This window comes from Ambystoma mexicanum, chromosome 2p, assembly GCF_040938575.1.
Source record: "Ambystoma mexicanum isolate Mex_15411 chromosome 2p, UKY_AmexF1_1, whole genome shotgun sequence".
In the NCBI taxonomy this organism is placed as follows: Eukaryota; Metazoa; Chordata; class Amphibia; order Caudata; family Ambystomatidae; genus Ambystoma; species Ambystoma mexicanum.
In genome coordinates, this window is record NC_090923.1 from 499,639,770 (window position 1) to 499,652,402 (window position 12,633).

Here is a 12,633-nt window from a genome sequence, read left to right on the forward strand (position 1 = left end):
TAGCTGCCAGCACTGACATCCCCATGGAGGGTTCTGACCCTGGTGCAGGTGGGTGAGACAGAACAGAATCCCTCCCTGGAACACTCACCTGCGACGGCACGTAGGTCTCATCCGAATCAACACCTGAGTACAGCTCGGGGGAGGTGCAGCCAGAGACACCCCTTGAGAGCACGACCTGCAGCACTTGTGGGTTCTCCCCCACCACCACACCACGTCCCTCACTGGTGGTTGGTCGGCCCTCGGACCCCTCCTGGGTCTGCACCATCTCCACAACCCCAGCAGTATCAGGTGCGTCTTCCCCTGCAAAGACATAAAAACAAAGAAATGGAAACATGCATTAGCACCATGGCACACAATGAGGGCTGAGAAGCAAGAGAACCAGTACTTGATTGACACATGTCCCACATGACTAAAACCCTCCCATGCATGCACCCTCACTGCGTATGAAGTGCAGGCAAATGGCACACACTGATGACACCAAGATGGAAGATGAACACATTTTCTGCATGCTGCCTGGCAGTGGCATCACACATTGGCCTGTGATTGCCAGGTGAAACACACATGCCATCACACAGATGGCATGTACCATTGCTATTGAGTGAAGATGGAGAGGAGGGCAGCACCTATTCATTCAGTCCAGTTCCCGCATATAATTGCTTTTCTAATTCTAACAGGTCAGATTTTTCACCTGGAGCTGCCAGTCTGAAATGGTCCAATTGCACAGGGACATGTGTGTACAAATGATATCCAGGTAACAAAATCACTCCACTTTACCATAGCCATGTCAGACATGTGACTAGTGGACAGCGACATGGCTAGTAAAAGTGGGGGAATGCAAACAATCGGACTGAATGAACAGTGAAAAATAAGCAACTATGTTGTGGCAAGGTGACACTTCAAGGGCAACTGGCGTGCAGTTGGGCTAGATGTCTACTGTTGGCAGAAGGGATACTGCTATGGCCAAATGCAGCTGCGCAGGAAGTATTGCATGAAGCACATGGCTGCCCATACGACTCAGGCGCACACACTCTCACCTGGCACACAAACAGAAGCCCTCACACACACACCATGCACATGGATGACACACACATGCATGTGCACTCACCGGACAATGCCTCGTAATCAGCCAGATCTCCCACGCCTTGGATCTGTTCCTCCGTGACGTAGGTCCCAGCGACTGACTCATGTGGAGTGAGTTCCATGTCTACTACTGGAGACCCACCTCCAGTCACTAGAGTTGCGGCATGACTTGAGGCCAGCTTACTCTTTGCCCTGCGCTTTAGGTCATTCCAGCGCTTATAGCAATCATTGGCTGTGCGCCTCACGATTCCAAGGGCACTTACGATGTCTGCAACGGTCTGCCAGTGTGCCTGGCGTTGTGCAGGTGTGGTCTTGGATCCTGCAACAATGACCATCTCGTTGTCATGTCCGGACACATACTCGACAAGTGCATTCAGTTCGTCATCCGTGAAGCTGGGCTTCCTGGACGGGCCGGACTGTGTAGCCGTGTCTGGGGCATCAGCCTGTGCCGGACGAGCACTCTTCCTCTTCCGCTTGGAAGGTGGTGGTGATCCTGAGTGTCCTGCGCCGCTCTGGACACTAGGGGCAGGAGCCCTGGTGGACTCTGTATCAGGAGTGTGGGATTGCACACTCAGCATGGGAGTTTGTGCAGGCATTGGCTCTAGTGTGATGTGTCAGGGGGAATGTCAGCAGCATGGACTAGGACCGACACTGTCCTGGCTGGGTGTGTGAGGGCTGGGGTGGATGGAGCCGCAGCTGCCCCTGCAGCCTCTCCGCCCTGCCTCCTTGGTGCAGCAGATGACCTTGCTGCCCCAGATCCACGTGGCATGATGGCATCAACGTGCACCAGCGCACGTGTCGTAGCCCTGCTGACCTGGAAGTCAGCCATGGAGTCAGCCAGGTCTGGTGCCACAATGGGCTGGTCCAACAAGGGCTGAGCATGGATGGTGTCAGCCACATCAGCCTCAACGGGAGGGGGTAGGGGGGATTATGGGTGCCCGTGACTGGTCCTCCACACATGGGGGGACAGGCTCACCCTGCAAGTTACGACCACGTCCCCTACCGGATCCACCACGGCCACCACTTGTGGCTCTTCCACCTTTGCCACCCTTACGGAATCCTCGCCTCCCAGCCATGGCACTGATGTTAATGTGCGTATGGGAGTGGATGTAGACTATTGTCCTGGGCAATTGGGGGTCAAAGGGGTTGGGTACCAGATGGTAATTGTACCCTAGTGCTCTAGCAAGGCTGAATGTAACCCCTGGGGAAAGATGACGGGTCACGCAACGCACAGGAGGCCCAAAAAAGGGAGATGACGTGCACGCAACCCCTCCTAGACCACGTGTGCAGAAAGAAAAACCTGCACTACGCTGTGGCACCCAGTAACACAAGAATGAACGTATGCGTGTCACACGCAGCTTAGAATGACCTCTGAAGGGGTAGGCTACACACGGGGCAAGCACAGATGTTAGATACGTGCGTGACTCACCGTCTGCCAGGTAAAAGAGCGTGAAAAATGAGCGCGTTTGGTTGGCAACATCCCCGCCAAAAGAAGATATGTACGCTGTCTGAGGAGACAGGACAACAGTAGAAGGGAACACTGTTTGAGGGAACAGGCCCAGGTAAACCAGTACAAGAGAAAAATATAGAAAAAGCTGTCAGAGGTAACAGGGAGTACGAACTTGAAACGCCGTGAAGTAAATCGCGTGTGAAACGACAAGAAGTACAGAATTCACCGACTCGCTCTCCACGAAAAGCAGTACAAGGAATTGGTGTTCTACACGTACCTTATATGCAGGCCCACACGTACAGCGTCACTTACGCGGCGTGTACGTGCTAGGCCCATTCCCACCATTTACACACTTTGGCCCTCATTACGACCCTGGCGGAGATCCATGGTGCAATTTGCACCATGGACCATGGCGCAAAGCTGCCAGCACCGCCATGGGGGTTGGAGGATTTACCGCCCCATTCCGACCTTGGCGGGGCGGTAAATCCCCAATCCCCATTTTGCCCTTCCCCATTCCCATTTTTGCCCCATAGGGTATAATGGGAGTGGGGAAGGCGTTAATTACGCCACCGTAAATTACGGTGGCGTAATTAACAACAAGGTCCCGTAGCGCCATGGATTTTTCCGCCCGGAAAAAGCTGGCGAAAAAGGCTCCATGGCGCTACGGAATCTCGTAGTAAGGCGGAAGGGTACGCCATGATTTACGCTGGCGTAAACCCTCTCCGCCAGGGTCGTAATGAGGGCCTTTGTCACTTCTGCGTGTAGGTCCATTTGCACCAATTACACGCTTTGTCACTTCTGCGTGTATGTCCATTTGCACCAATTACACGCTTTGACACTTCTGCGTGTAGGTCCATTTGCACCAATTACACGCTTTGACACTTCTGCGTGTAGGTCCATTTGCACCAATTACACGCTTTGACACTTCTGCGTGTAGGTCCATTTGCACCAATTACACACTTTGACACTCGGACGTGTCACGCAACTTTTTCCTACGCGTGCACGTGACTTCATAGACGCGCATACGGGTTTACGCGCTAAGGGCCTTTCATCGATTTACACGCAGACGTGTGGGATTTTCACGTGCAAAATCACTCACTACGTATCAAGCTGTCCACGCGTTCACACACGAAAGACCACGCTCCTGCCCAGGAGGCCAAATTACTGCCCCCCAGAGCCCTGAGCACGCTCCCACCTGCCATCTGCTGCTGCCTGACTGCCTGCTGCCCACGTGCCCTGCCATTTGCTGCCTGCACATCAGCCAGGGGTGCTGTTGCTGTGACCACCCCTGCTGGAACCAAAGGCTCCCGACTGCTTTTCCGTCGCCCCACAGCCCAGCCCCAGGACCCAGTTGCCCACCCACTCCTGCCTCTGGGGTTGCCATGTCGGGCACTACAACATCTGGCACCAGTGGCAACCCCCGGCCAAGGAGGCAGAGGGGCACCAGCTTCAGTGCCAGGGAAGTTGGTGTCCTGGTGGAGGATGCCCCTGGTGCTGGGGGGTGGGGGTGGTGGGAGACATGGGTTGGACATGGGTGGGGGCCTGCTGGCAGGTGCCCCACAGCGCTGGGGGATGGGGGTGGTAAGAGACATGGGTGGGGGCCTGGTGGAGGCTGCCCCTGCACTGCTGGGGGGTGGGGGTGGTGGGAGACATGGGTGGGGGCCTGGTGGAGGGTGCCCCTGGTGGCTGGGGGGTGGGGGTGGTGGGAGACATGAGTGGGGGCCTGGTGGAGGCTGCCCCTGCACTGCTGGGGGGTGGGGGGGTGGGAGACATGAGTGGGGGCCTGGTGGAGGGTGCCCCTGGTGGCGGGGGGGTGGGGGTGATGGGGGACATGAGTGGGGGCCTGGTGGAGGCTGCCCCTGCACTGCTGGGGGGTGGGGGTGGTGGGAGTCATGGGTGGGTGCCTGGTGGAGGGTTCCCCTGCACTGCTGGGGGTTGGGGGTGGTGGGAGACATGGATGGGGGCCTGGTGGAGGGTGCCCCTGGTGGCTGGGGGGTGGGGGTGATAGGGGACATGGGTGGGGGCCTGGTGGAGGGTGCCCCTGCACTGCTGGGGGGTGGGGGTGGTGGGAGACATGAGTGGGGGCCTGGTGGAGGATGCCCCTGCACTGCTGGGGGGCGGGGGGGGTGGGAGACATGAGTGGGGGCCTGGTGGAGGCTGCCCCTGCACTGCTGGGGGGTGGGGATGGTGGGAGTCATGGGTGGGGGCCTGGTGGAGGGTGCCCCTGCACTGCTGGGGGGTGGGGGGGGTGGGAGACATGAGTGGGGGGCCTGGTGGAGGCTGCCCCTGCACTGCTGGGGGGTGGGGGTGGTGGGAGTCATGGGTGGGGGCCTGGTGGAGGCTGCCCCTGCACTGCTGGGGGGTGGTGGGAGACATGGATGGGGGCCTGGTGGAGGGTGCCCCTGGTGGCTGGGGGGTGGGGGTGATAGGGGACATGGGTGGGGGCCTGGTGGAGGGTGCCCCTGCACTGCTGGGGGGTGGGGGTGGTGGGAGACATGGATGGAGGCCTGGTGGAGGGTGCCCCTGGTGGCTGGGGGGTGGGGGTGGTGGGAGAAATGGATGGGGGCCTTGTGAAGGGTGCCCCTGGTGGCGGGGGGGTGGGGGTGATAGGGGACATGAGTGGGGGCCTGGTGGAGGCTGCCCCTGCACTGCTGGGGGTTGGGGGTGGTGGGAGACATGGCTGGGGGCCTGGTGGAGGGTGCCCCTGGATGCTGGGGGTTGGGGTGGTGGGAGACATGAGTGGGGGCCTGGTGGAGGCTGCCCCTGCACTGCTGGGGGGTGGGGGTGGTGGGAGACATGAGTGGGGGCCTGGTGGAGGGTGCCCCTGGTGGCGGGGGGGTGGGGGTGATAGGGGACATGAGTGGGGGCCTGGTGGAGGCTGCCCCTGCACTGCTGGGGGGTGGGGGTGGTGGGAGACATGAGTGGGGGCCTGGTGGAGGGTGCCCCTGGTGGCGGGGGGGTGGGGGTGATAGGGGACATGAGTGGGGGCCTGGTGGAGGCTGCCCCTGCACTGCTGGGGGGTGGGGGTGGTGGGAGACATGGGTGGGTGCCTGGTGGAGGGTGCCCCTGCACTGCTGGGGGGTGGGGGTGGTGGGAGACATGAGTGGGGGCCTGGTGGAGGGTGCCCCTGGTGGCGGGGGGGTGGGGGTGATAGGGGACATGAGTGGGGGCCTGGTGGAGGCTGCCCCTGCACTGCTAGGGGGTGGGGGTGGTGGGAGACATGGGTGGGGGCCTGGTGGAGGGTGCCCCTGGTGGCGGGGGGGCGGGGGTGATAGGGGACATGAGTGGGGGCCTGGTGGAGGCTGCCCCTGCACTGCTAGGGGGTGGGGGTGGTGGGAGACATGGGTGGGTGCCTGGTGGAGGGTGCCCCTGCACTGCTGGGGGGTGGGGGTGGTGGGAGACATGGATGGGGGCCTGGTGGAGGGTGCCCCTGGTGGCTGGGGGGTGGGGGTGATAGGGGACATGGGTGGGGGCCTGGCGGAGGGTGCCCCTGCACTGCTGGGGGGTGGGGGTGGTGTGAGACATGGATGGGGGCCTGGTGGAGGGTGCCCCTGGTGGCTGGGGGGTGGGGGTGGTGGGAGACATGGATGGGGGCCTTGTGAAGGGTGCCCCTGGTGGCGGGGGGGTGGGGGTGATAGGGGACATGAGTGGGGGCCTGGTGGAGGCTGCCCCTGCACTGCTGGGGGTTGGGGGTGGTGGGAGACATGGGTGGGGCCCTGGTGGATGGTGCCCCTTGATGCTGGGGGGTGGGGGTGGTGGGAGACATGAGTGGGGGCCTGGTGGAGGCTGTCCCTGCACTGCTGGGGGGTGGGGGTGGTGGGAGACATGAGTGGGGGCCTGGTGGAGGGTGCCCCTGGTGGCGGGGGGGTGGGGGTGATAGGGGACATGAGTGGGGGCCTGGTGGAGGCTGCCCCTGCACTGCTGGGGGGTGGGGGTGGTGGGAGACATGGGTGGGGGCCTGGTGGAGGCTGCCCCTGCACTGCTGGGGGGTGGGGGTGCAGGGGGACATGAGCAGGTGTGCAGGGTAGTCCCGTGTTTTGTGGGCTGCCTGCAGGGGCCGTGGAGGGTGTACAGGGAACACCTGTGAGGACCCACCCAGCCTAATTGCGTGTGATAATTCCCGCACACCCCTGTAATACACGTACCTGGCCAAATCGCATGTGAGAATTCCCGCGCACCCCTGTAATACACGTACCCAGCCGAATCGCGTGTAGAACTTCCCGTGTACCCCTGTAATACACGTACCCAGCCAAATCGCGTGTGATAATTCCCACGTACCCCTGTAATACACGTACCCTGGCCAATCGCGTGTAGAACTTCCCACGCACCCCTGTAATACACGTACCAAGCCAAATCGCGTGTGATAATTCCCGCGCACCCCTGTAATACACGTACCTGGCCAAATCGCATGTGAGAATTCCCGCGCACCCCTGTAATACACGTACCCAGCCGAATCGCGTGTAGAACTTCCCGTGTACCCCTGTAATACACGTACCCAGCCAAATCGCGTGTGATAATTCCCGCGCACCCCTGTAATACACGTACCCAGCCAAATCGCGTGTGATAATTCCCGCGCACCCCTGTAATACACGTACCCAGCCAAATCGCGTGTGATAATTCCCGCGCACCCCTGTAATACACGTACCCAGCCAAATCGCGTGTGATAATTCCTGCGTACCCCTGTGATACACGTGCCCTGGCTAATCGCGTGTAGAACTTCCCGTGTACCCCTGTAATACACGTACCCAGCCAAATCGCGTGTGATAATTCCCACGTACCCCTGTAATACACGTACCCTGGCCAATCGCGTGAAGAACTTCCCACGCACCCCTGTAATACACGTACCAAGCCAAATCGCGTGTGATAATTCCCGCGCACCCCTGTAATACACGTACCTGGCCAAATCGCATGTGAGAATTCCCGCGCACCCCTGTAATACACGTACCCAGCCGAATCGCGTGTAGAACTTCCCGTGTACCCCTGTAATACACGTACCCAGCCAAATCGCGTGTGATAATTCCCGCGCACCCCTGTAATACACGTACCCAGCCAAATCGCGTGTGATAATTCCCGCGCACCCCTGTAATACACGTACCCAGCCAAATCGCGTGTGATAATTCCCGCGCACCCCTGTAATACACGTACCCAGCCAAATCGCGTGTGATAATTCCTGCGTACCCCTGTGATACACGTGCCCTGGCTAATCGTGTGTAAAACTTCACGCGTACCCCTGTAATACACGTACCCTGGCTAATCGCGTGTATAACTTCACGCGTACCCCTGATATGCACGTTACCCGCTTGGCGTTCCTTGTTTGGCAGCCCTGTAGACTGGTCCAGGGTTAGCGCTGCCCTTTGCGATGATTTAGCGATTTTGATGGCTTTTCCTTGCGCAAGGGCGTTCTTGGGGGCGTTACTGGCGCTGCTGCAGGGTCGCTGCGATACTCTGCGCCACGGCTGGTTTGGGAGCCTAAAATCCATGAATACGCTGTGCGTGGAAATCGGTTTTAGCGCACGTGCCTGGCGCAGACAATCGCACGCGGACACTCTGCGCCAGCCGCTTGCGACACTTTTCTGCGAAATTCTATGAATTACCCTGTATGTTTTTCCATCATATGATGCCTTAGGAAGTTCAATCCCTACCTCCATGCAACCCACTTCAATGTGTATGTTCACCCTAAGCCTTTGAAATGGTTGGTGGATATTAAGGGAGATAATCCAAAGTGGGTCAGGTGGTTCATGAATCTGCAAGCTGTGAACCTCACTATTGGGCATAGGCCAGATCCCAAATTTAGCAGTTCTCATGGACTGTCCAACTGGGAAAACTGACTGTAACAGAGTATGCGTCCAGGGGTGGATTAGTTCCCCCTATCCCTAGTCTGGGCAGGGGTGTGGTGGGCAGTGTTAGGAAAGATTTCTCTTTACTGCATATTACCTTCCTTTTTTATGGACCCCCAAAATGTTTGCTTTTATTTTTGATCCTGATCTGTACGTGTTACAGTGCAGTGAAGCCTTAAGACTACACTGTCTTTTGCTCATCTGTTATGGGGAAACGGACATGTCATCCAGGCTGTCAGTACTGGGAAACATTGTTTTCCTTAGTCTTGTGACTGTTTTACTACTTTTAGTAACTTGTTATCACTTGTTTTTTTTTTTTTTGTTTTGCCCTCGACTAACACTCAAATGATTTTTGGTTACTCTAGGTGTGCTAAAGGGACAAGCTTGTGGCAGCAGTGACTTTCTACCACTTTTTGGTGCTTTTCGTTTTAGCCTTACTGTGTTTACCGTGTTTGGCTACTAACTATGGCTAGTGTCTAATCATGACTGTGCCACTTGGTTTTTCACTTGTTCTTCGGCCATCTTGCTCTTTAGCCTTCTTCCTGGTCTGTGAGTCTTCTTGTGTGGATCATTGAAAAGTGTGTCAATCCACCCTCAATGTCTCGAGGTGACATGTGTGTGCAGATGTTCGTTGGTGTCATGTTGTGACATTGAGATTCTGAGACATTGATGTGATCTGTCATGCCGCTGCATGTGAAGTCTGAGTTGATGTGTCATGCCATACATACATGCTTGGGGCTACGGTACACTCATGAGTGCATCTGCAATGTGTGCATGTACGTGGTGCATGCTCACAGGTCAGGCTGTGAGGGAAACATGTTGTTTGATGTAATTGTGTGGACAGATGCCCAAGCAAGTGTTTGCATGTCCATGCTGTGAGCAGTGCAATCTTGAGTGCCCACTGAGAGCCAACATTCCACTGTGTATCTTGCCACCAATGTGTACCCAGCAGTACCCCGGTCCAGCTTCCATGCATTCTGTGTTTGGCCAACCTACCAGTTGACTCTATGCCTACCCCTGTGCCCCTGCTCCATGACTTCCGTAGCACAGCAGCAAGTTGCAGTTGGGTGACCTTGGCATTCCCATTGTGTCATGTCATATTTCTTGGCATGTGTCTGTAGACCACTGTCTTTGTGCTGTGTTTACATGTGAATGTGTTGTGACTGTGCTCATCATTGACCCTGGATTGGTGTGTCTGTTTCCATGGGAATTGCAAGGGCATGTGTCTGTGTGTGGCTGTTGTTGGTTGACCCATGGCGACTTCATGTTACTTTGAATGTTGTATATGCCACACATGCTTTGACACTGCAGACTGATGTCAATGTTCTATGTCTCCTTTCCCACAGTTGCTGCAGCTGGAGAAGAGGGTGGATGCAGTGCTGTGGAGCATGGAGGCAGGGGCCAAGCCACCAGACCAAGGTATAGACCCCAGCCACTCCCGTGACAGCTTCTCTTCAGGGTGTGATGTGGCTGAGGGAAAGCCTGGACAATCAGGCGAGGCTGCTAGCGGTAAACCCCAGGAGGTGAAGGAGGCAGGGGACTCCTCAGCAGTGGTGGGACACGGTGATGTCACACAGGGCATCCCCACCTTGATCTTGTGCTTGTATCACATTTTGTTAGAAATATGGGCTGTATCAGTTAAGTTTGAATTTACCTGGTCAAAGTCTACATCTGCACTGTGTTTGCATATTTTCTTTACCTTTTTGGCAGCACTTGTCATCTGCCCAGATATGGCTTTAATAAAAGCATGGATAGGGGTCACTTTAGTAGGTGTCAAGGGATGTGCATGCAAAAAATAAAATTATTCATAATGCAAAGAGGGTAAAGATGTAAAGACAAAAGAAGGCCCAACACATCAATACTGCAGTTCAAATTCCCATATCGTAGTCCCGAATGTCCTCCGGTGCTGCTCCAACGATCAGTAAAAATTCACCTGAAAAGACAAAAAAATGCATGATTATGGTTTTAGTGTGTTAGGTTAAGTTCTTTGCCTGAAATATTGTGAGAGTGCTGCATAGAACAACCGCTCCCGAACCACCGATATTCTTATGTCACTGAGGATGGCTATAATAGACGCGTCTCTGTGGGTCAACTTGAGGCTGAAAGAACAATTGAGGCGGGATCTCCTGCTCAATCTTTGATTCAATTACAAATCTAATAAAGTGCTCCTGAAAGGTTGTATGCAGGTATACAATCATGTATTTAAAACAGTTCTTTACTTTCACGATGAATACCTAGTGTGAGGAAAATATAGTAAGCCTAATCTAATTGTGAGTTTGGGTTTTCCCTAACTTTAGCCAAACTTTAACCATAGAACAAGTCAAACTTGTTTGTGTTGCTTCCCCCTTGTCAGGGTTCTTCTTCTTGTATCAAATCATCTTAGTTCTGGTGGGAGTAGGTCTCACCTCCACAGGCATTGACATCTCCGATATAGTTCCAAGCTTTTTTGCCACTCAACTTAATTTCACAGTCAGTGGCCTGCTCGACATGATAGGTTCCCTTGAACCTTGGCTTAAACCAAGGCTGAACAAAATTACATAGAAGAACAGTGTCCCCTGAGTAAAGTAGTGGCAGTTTTCAAAGTCATATTTAAATCTTAGGGCACCTGGCTTGGTCCCGATTTACCCAGGTGGGTATACGTTTCGTAAACAAAATAATCAGGATGGGGAGATCCTAAACAGAGGCACAGAAGTGCTAAATGTGAATGTTTATTATGTACTCACACAGAAAGTAGTAGGTAACTCCACAATTTACTTTACATTTCTTCCGATAAGCACAGAAGATAGTTGAAAGACACGAACAAGGTTGGTTAAGAAAGTGGCTTAGTTGTAGCCGTCTTTGTGCTGGCCTTCGTCAGGAAAAGGCACCAGTAGTGGTGCTGTTCGTGGTATCTGTGGGTAAAATAGAACTATTTAGGATCTCGGGTAGTTGTTCTTTAAGTACTGAATGTATTTAATACGGGCCAAACTTAAGCCCAGGCGATACATCATGTGGAGTATCTACATAACAGCTTACCTACTGCTAGGAGAGCAGGTGGGTGCTGTCGGGAAATCCACGAAGAGTGCGGGATAACCGGTTACAGCCCTGTCTAGCTTGTTGTCTGCCGTCTATGCTTCCCGACATATTTGACCCCCACAGGTCACCTATACCTGTTTTTATTTTCATTCCAGACTTGGGTCCATTTACGTCCCACTCCGGCAGCGTGAGACTGTGTACCACGTCGGCCCTTAGGAAACTACAGCTTTCCACCAAGTGCTAACCCAGCACCGGTTATCCCGCACAAAGACGGCTACAACTAAGCCACTTTCTTTTGGCCAAAACACACCCTGTGTCACACCCTGTGTCGAATTACGTGTCACAACTGCATCACTACCCCACACCTGTCAAAATTTAATGAATGTTGTGTGCACTTTCTGTTTTGTGTAACAGCGGGTTCTTATACCCCCTCAATATATGAGGAAACATGTTTTTAAATGTAGTGCTGACCTCTATATTCCAGAGGCCTACACCTATTCGTGTCACCACTGCATAACCAACCTTGTTCGTGTCTTTCAACTATCTTCCGTGCTTATCGGAAGAAATGTAAAGTAAATTGTGGAGTTACCTACTACTTTCTGTGTGAGTACATAATAAACATTCACATTTAGCACTTCTGTGCCTCTGTTTAGGATCTCCCCATCCAGTTTTCAAAGTCATTCATGTGTTTCTGGGGTGTTGTCTTCCTCACTCTTCTTCGACCTCTCCCGCTGGGATTCAAACTGTCGAGAGATTAAAAAAAAGCACTAGCCATCATTGAAGCAATATAATCATGCATTTCATCTCTTAGGACAACAGCGGATATATGGAAGTTGTCAGTGCTCTAGTAGGAGGAGCAAGTGGGAATCTCATGAGTCACCCTGTCAACACCTTATTCAGTGTTAAGAGGTGGTAAGAGCCAGCCTGATTTCAGAAAGCGATTAGGGCCAGGGGCAGGCAATGGAGCTCTTTTAACATGGCTTTGATTTTTGCTGTTTTCACTTTCACCAAGCCATTGAGGCACTCACATATTCCAGAACCTGTGCTTGATCCCCAAGTGAGGTTCATTGTCAGACTGCAGGACCTCAGCTCCCCGATGCCCTTCAATGCAGGTATAACTCTTTAACAAGGAATGTTGCGGCTCTAAGAGCATCAGGGTGGGAACAGGGACCGGCTTTGATCCACCAGGAAAATGGCCATACAACCACTATTATATAGGAGTAGCCCTGGCATATTTGGATCAAGTAAATG